The sequence below is a fragment of the Dipteris shenzhenensis genome, chromosome 28 (assembly GCF_047967505.1).
Source record: "Dipteris shenzhenensis isolate YYH24624 ecotype China chromosome 28, Dip_SZ_1.0, whole genome shotgun sequence".
NCBI classification, from domain to species: Eukaryota; Viridiplantae; Streptophyta; class Polypodiopsida; order Gleicheniales; family Dipteridaceae; genus Dipteris; species Dipteris shenzhenensis.
Window position 1 is genome coordinate 13,471,233 of NC_141623.1, and position 7,605 is coordinate 13,478,837.

Consider the following 7,605-nt stretch of genomic DNA (forward strand, 5'->3'; position numbering starts at 1 on the left):
AACAATTTGTTGTTTACTGGTGGAGGTTTGTAAATGTTGAGGACTATGTATTCACAACTAGATTTAGAGATACGTGCTTCTATTATTTCTATACCATGTCGTGCGTGAGCAAAATAAGAATGGATTTTTATGTCCTTGGCTATGAAGGTGAAAGATCTAGAGGAGGACAGGTTTGTTAGGCACGTGAATTTTGTGGGCATAAAGTAATTGAAATTGGGGGTTCGGGTTTCTTGCAAACATATTATATATGATTGTATCAAATGCTTAGTCGCACTTATGTCCTCCCTGTACTTGGTGAATGATTTGTGTTGAGTGAATGGATACTGATGTTGTATGTTTGGGGAATTTGCTTGGCTTCTCTTATTGTGATCCATTTTGATGGCGTATTCATTCTTTGAATTTCTTCCACTACATCTTTCTCCACATGGAAATTTTCATTGTGCAAGGGTTCTAGCAAGTGAAGGTTATCAATATTCCTAACACGTGAGAGTGTTGTGTAAGCAAGTCCATGTGCACACACTCCTTTAGGGGAGAAAGCCAACCTATCCATTGTAAGTCCTTGTGCTCGGTGTAGGTTGTGTAGGAAATTGTTCTCGTGTAAGGATGCTTGTTTTGGAAGGTCCAATCTGAACTTCCTTTGCAATACGAAAGATAGGGGTCTAATGCGGGTGAATGTTGGTAGAGTATGCGTTGATGTTTTTCTGTCTTGTTTGTAGACTTGTGTCTTGATGTGGGAATTTCACCCAAACAATATCTTTTTCATTCCATGTACTCATGCTCATGAACACTCCATTTGCACCATTTACAAGGCCATCATGCTGGTTGATATTTCCAGAGCAAAGTTCAACAAGCATTCCCTCTTTTATGTGAATGGTTGTTTGGAGACCATTAGTTGCTTTTGGGTCTTCCGAAATTATCTTGCTATCGCAAACATTCTCGGAGGAGTGATCTATTGTGTTTATTGTGTAAGCTTGGCCTTGCGCAAGTTGAAATATTGTTTCGTTGTGTTTGTTCATTTGTGCGTTTGTGTAAAATAGATGAGGGAAAGTGTGGTCTTTTGGAGGTGGATGAAAACAGTTTTTGTTCATGTAATGAATTTGTTCTTGTGTGTGAGTACATTTCCGAAATGCATTTACAGCATTTATGAATTCATTGTTATTTTGCCTCATAGTTTTGTTTAGCTCGTAGAATTTGACTTTGTTTCACCAATATGTGTTGACAATAGTATCCAATGTCTCATCACTTTGTTTGAACACCCATGCATCTTTAACTGGCTTTGCTTGGTAAAAGTTGCCACAGGTGATGATATCCACACCACCAAAGAAGTCGTCGAAGTTACTTTTAAGTGATCTCATTTGAAGGTTGGTGAAGTTAAGGGTTCGTCTCCCGACAAGAGAAATCTCATTAAAAATGAGTAGTTTTAGGTTCTTGTACAGTGCTCTTAACACATCTAGTTTCTCACGTGGAAGCATGGTGAGGTTGTTCTTGCTGTGAACAGGTAAATGGAGTGCAGAATGTATTGTGATACCATTGATATTGAAAGCCGCTTTACCTGTGCAGGCTAACATTAACACCTTCAGCAAGTTGATATCACCGTCTAGTATTTCTTGATTGTAGAATCTCACCAACCCTTGAACTATGAGAAGAAGGAGATATGTCTTTCCAGTTCCCGCTCCTCCTGTTATGAAAAGGTTGATCTTCTCATTGGGTTGGATTCTCTTGTGCAGCAGGATGTCGTCAAATATTTCCCTTTGCTCGTTGTTCAAAGATCTTATTTGCTTGAAGTACTCATCATTGACATTAGTATGTGTTTCTTGGTTGAAATAATTAAATTATTTTGTTTTTGATGAGTCGTAATTTTGGGAAGGTCCAAATCCAAGTCGTATGTATGTTGGTTTTCGCTTTCAGTAATTGGAGTGCATGCGTCATTTTGTTCACTTCTATTGTTTAGGTTTTCTATGTTCTCTTGTGATGGTAATAAGCTCCCATAATCGAAGTTGTACAATGCCTTGTTTTTGTTTATAATTTCTTCTCTAGAATGATAAGCTCTTTCCCATGTGCCAAATTCAGCAAGTTGTTGGTCCTCTGATTTTTTGAATGGATAATATAACAATAATTGCTCTCTGTAGTAGTTTGTTGGGTCCTTGACTCTGTTGAATTTTACAAATCTTATGACTTTTGGTTTGGATCTTTGCTTTGAATTCTTGTTAGTGTGGGTGAACTTTGCTACGTAGCTTGCTAAGCAAATATTTTCCATCTTTTCCCTTCTTGCATATTTGAAAGCATTTGTGAATATATCTTTTGGTTCTCTTTTTAAGAAGAGTGTAGGTTTCTTTAGTTTGGATCTTATTGATAGTAGGTATGTTGGAGTGTCCATATCTAGTCCATTCATCCATTCATTCATACTAAGTGTGTCATTGAAAGAGATCGAGGCCATTGCCATCTCAACTTTACCATACAAGTTTTTGTAGTAATTGTTCTTGTCTGATTCCAACGGTGTTAATATCATTGTTTGAAGTAGTGGAGGCTTTGGATAATGGAATCTACAATTCTTTCTGTTGTTTTTCCGACAAGTGGATGTGTGCTTATGTGTTTGAATTTCTTTGATATTGTCATTCAAGAAGTCTTTGTTGCATGTTATTTGCTCGTTGACCTCGGATGTGCTAGAGTGACCATAAATAGGAGCACCTTCAATCCAAATAATCCCATGTTCGTGTTGTCTCCCCCTACTTTGAAATTCGGTAACAAAGAAGTAGTCTTTGAGAGCACCTACAATGGATGTATCACTTCTTAAAAGGGAAAGCATTGCTTGCATCTTGTGATTGTAATAACGAGCGCACACGGTAGGGTTTTCGCGTATGAGTTGGCGCACAATATATGGTCAATATTTTGCGGTGAAGAAGTGTTTTTGTTGGGAATTGAATAGTCTCTCTGCAAGCATGACACAAGAGGCAGGAGAATGTTATAAAAAGTGAGGGGGGACCTATTTGTCGCATCATGGCGAATGCCTCCTTTCGTAATCTCTCCTTGTAATCGGGTGAAGTACGCAAGGATTCGAAATCTCGAAAGCCTATCTGAGATTGTAAAATGTTTTCAATGTTTGTGTTGTTCTTCACATCCCTTGCAACAAGATTCTTGTTGTGTAGCATGCCTTTGCGCAAACTAACCCAGATAGATTGCATGACATGATGGAGGACTTTCATTGATTTAAAGAATAGATTTGGAATGCTAACAATTTATGCTTTAACAATTTCTATATATGTCAACTTCTTGTTGCCTATTGATCTTGCTTTTCCAAGAACGAAGTTGGAAAGTTTAGTTCTTTAGAATGCTTGTCTTGAAATAATCAAAGTGGTTTTTGGTTCTCACATGGTGCTACATATCGAACTTCAGATTGAAAATCTACTACTTGTTCAGCAATTATAAGATTATGAATCAATGCGTCTGTGCTACCAATATCATCTTCATGTTGTTCCAATAACTCTTCCATGGTAGTTTGATCCCATGTTGTTTTGTTGTTGGATAAGAAGTTCCACATGACTGAAACCTGAGCATGCCAAACATATTGGTCAAGAAGCGGCCCTCAACTTTCTTGGTGTAAAGTTGCGACATAAGATACTGGGTGTTTTCCTCCAAGAGCTGAATGGAAGGTGTGGGCAGTTGAAGCACTTTGTCAACAAGCTTGTCTCGCAAGATCACCTCAATTTCTACTCCCTCAAGTGTGGTGATGGCAGCTTTAAGCTTAGGAATTTTCAAAAGAGAAGTATATTTATCACAGGTCATGCAGAAACATTTGTCTAACTTCCTTGAAATTTTATTTCTTTGCACACGACGCAAACTAGTTCATACAGGTTAGAGTTGACTCCCACAACTGGTAGCACTCCAATAACCTGAGAAATAATGAGAGTGGTAGATCATTACAGCAATGAAGCATCCACATACTAACCTTCAAGTAGAGGTAAGAGAATGCACAGAACCAATCAATGGAAGGAGGAACAGCAGCATCTATGTTACAAACCTGGTTTCTGTAACCAATTTGTTGTATGTGTGCAAGGAAGATCCAAGATAGATATGTAGCAAGAGAAGGTTCTTTGACTGTAGCAATGATGGTAGCATCCAACATGTTCAACACGATAGGTTGTGTGTTTTTCTTTGTCCCCACATTGCGAAGAACAAAATTACACTCCCCAAAGTTCTTGAATCTGTCTACAACCTTTAAGTAATCGGATCTCCTCTTGCTCCAAAAAGTGAGCTACAAGAAGAGCAACCACACAATAAGTTGCATCAACATACTTGAACTGAAAAGAGAAAGGACACCTATCCAAACAATGAGAAGCCCACCGTTATCAAGTCATCCGCAAGAGCGCCGTCTCCAATTATCAACTCATCTCGTTGCTTGAATGATGTTCCAATCTTGATGATTGTGACCGCCAATGTCACCAATAGGAGCTGGCTCCCTTCCCCCTTTGTTTATAAGATCCTTGCAAGCCTCCTTGTGTTTCGAGATTGTTGTTTCAGGAAGGAAGTATGGCTCTACACTAAAAGATGGGATCCTTTGAATGCGTGTTGAAGGATCACTAGTCGGTTGTGCCACCATCATTATGAACACTTTTCACACACACGAAAAAGTTCACAACACACACACAATCTCCAACATTAAGGGTTTTTACAAAATCTACATAATACACCTCATCAATGTGCAAAGTTATGCATCCAATCCCCTTCTTATCAGCTAGGTCTACCTTTAATGACTTTGGGTAACTTACATTTTGTAGCACATAAGTCCCATACTTATTGAGGACTCTCCCCTCAAAAACTCCATTTTTTATTGTTAAATCTGTTAAATTACATGACGCAATGGAACAGAAACTGAACAAAGAATAGAGAGTACACAACAAACTGGAGATGAACAAAATTTTCCTTCAATACTGATGTAGTACAAATGATGGCTCCGTCCACCCGTGCGCTCCCACAGTGAAGCTTAGATGGCGATCTAGACAGATACTAGGTGAAGAGCTACTAGCTGGAACATCTGATCTAATCACATACAATGGACTGGGGAGATCGCCTCTTTATAGCTATGAGGACGGTAGTTGGATCGACGTAGTCGGTGGAGTCGACCAGTCGACCTAGTTAGTGGAGCCGACTAGTCGACCTAGTCGATGGAACCGACTAGTCATCCATGGAATATTCAAGGAATATTCCCTATACCGTCGCTTGGACCACTGGTGGTTACGGGTGGGGCATTGAGCATATCTAACAAAATCTATGTCTTGAATTGACAAAGTTTTGGCAATAAGTAGGAGATCAAGAGAAGGCTTCTCATCCTCCAACTAATTCTCAGGTGAAACAGGGAGAGTTAGGGGCAAAGGCTTTAAGAAAGGTGGACGAGTGGAAGTCTCTCCCACAGCAGGTTGGAACTTTAAGTTTTTGGCAAGAACTCAATACGCTCATTTTGACATATGTCCTCTTTTCGTGGATTCATTGTAGCCATGGTTTGACGCTATCCATTTCTCGTATAGTGTTCTTCAGACGAACTGTGTAGTGTTTCCCTTCTCTGTAGAGTCTCTCTCTTCTCTTTTGTACCAGTGTGTTCATCTGGGCTGCAGTCTGTAGCCCGTTTGCATCGATTCTACCAGCCATTCCTCACAGCTTTGTTTTTTGCCACTCTATCGGTACAGTGTTGTTCAGATGAACTGTGCGGTGTTTCCCTTGTCTGTAGAATCTCTCCTCTTTTGTACCGGTGTGTTCATCTCAGCCATTGTTTGTGTGCTGTCAGCATTTGCTTGTAGCCCCTTTGCATCTCGCAGCCAGTCCTCACAGCTTTGTTTTATACGGTAGCTCTAAGTACATCCAATTCCATGGTTTCATTTTCTGCAACTTTATTGGATTTTCGCATTTGTTACCAGAATACTGCAGAAATATATGGTGCATGGATTCTATTGCAAAAATTTTTAGTTGATTTAAATTAACATGTGCAGTTATAGGCACCATTTGTACGATGAAAAGATATATTTCTGTGATTTGATATTAAATTCTCTTTATGACCAGAGCTGGGTTTTTTTGGTTACTGTTAGTTAAATACAGCTAATTAAATACACCATTATTGTTTTTTGGTTAAATACAGCATTAGCTCTTGTGATTTCAGTTAACAGCATGCGACTTATACATTGGAGCTATAAATCTTTAAAGTGTAATATGTTTGACTACCATTTATATTTTAAAGATAGTTTTTAAATGATAATTGTAAATTTTTATAACAGATGTGAAGGCCTTAGCTGAACAAGGAACCCTTGTGTTATCCACTGATCAGTCACCCAGTAGTTTGCATAGCACAAGTCCTTCATTGCTAAGTGGTGTTGCCTCTTTGTTGGCCTGCTCTCCTCCACCTGTAGTAGCAGCTGGCTCCCCTAATTATAGGTTGTCTACAAAGAGAGCATTGTATAAAAGTGGAGTGAATGAGGATAACAGCGTCTATATTTCACAAGACTAGTAAACCTAGAAAAATTTCCTGCCAAAAACTACAGTGTCTCTTTCAGAAGACTAAACCTACAAAAAATTTGGAACACATATCTTGTGACCACAAATAGCATGAGAAACATCAAAACAGAGAAGCATAAGTGCCAAAAAACAGAAAGTTAAACAAGGCACCAATAGCTCTATCACATGAAAGAGGACCAGTACCATTCGTTGCGCACAATCGAAATGTTAAACTCAGAGAACAGAAGAACGAAACCAGCACCTTCACTTTCTACCATTTCGACGTCTAGGGAGAAAGGATGAAACAACGCTCCACTCATATGATGTGGACTAAAGACAACGGAGAGGTTGAAGGCGAGTACATTCCTCACAAATTTATATTGTTAAGGAGAGCACAAGCGTCCTGAAGGAAACATGAACGATTAAAGAGACACATGCACTTTTGTTGAGAAGATCTACAAAATCCCTTAAACATCAAAGCTTTCGGAATCTGTTGGGTGCCAGCAGTATCGAGATAATGTTTCTTCCACAGGTGAGATATTGCATGCACTCATACCGCCTCCTATCCTTGTAGATTGGATCAATGAACATAATCTATAAAAGACAAGACCGAAGATCAGTAAGAGCCAGAACCTTGGAGTAATAACTTTAGCAGGCATCTCTATACGTAGGAGTATTGAACGCATGCAGGAAAGAGAAATTGCGAACACAAACTCCTATCGAAGCAGCACCGTCCACAATCCTCAACGAATGTCAGAAGCTGATACTGGCCGCCACTCCGATCTTGCCCCCGCCATTCAACAGGTAAGATATGTGTAGGCAGAAAATCTAGAAGGAGCATGTAAGCAAGAGAGGGCGGCGGCAGAGAAGAAACGTTAAGGGCGCATCGAAGAAGGCTGCACAGGAGAAGATTGTGCGAGGCGGCGCTAAAGAGAAGACCTTTATAACCTCCTAACTAACACTAACCCAGAAAAGCTAACCCAAACTATAACCATCTAACTACTACTAACCTAGAAAAACTAAACCAAACTAAGGCATGCCACACAACCAAAATACAAACTAACCATTAACCACTCCAAAGCATCACTAATACTTGTTTACCAACTAATACACTCAATAACCAAC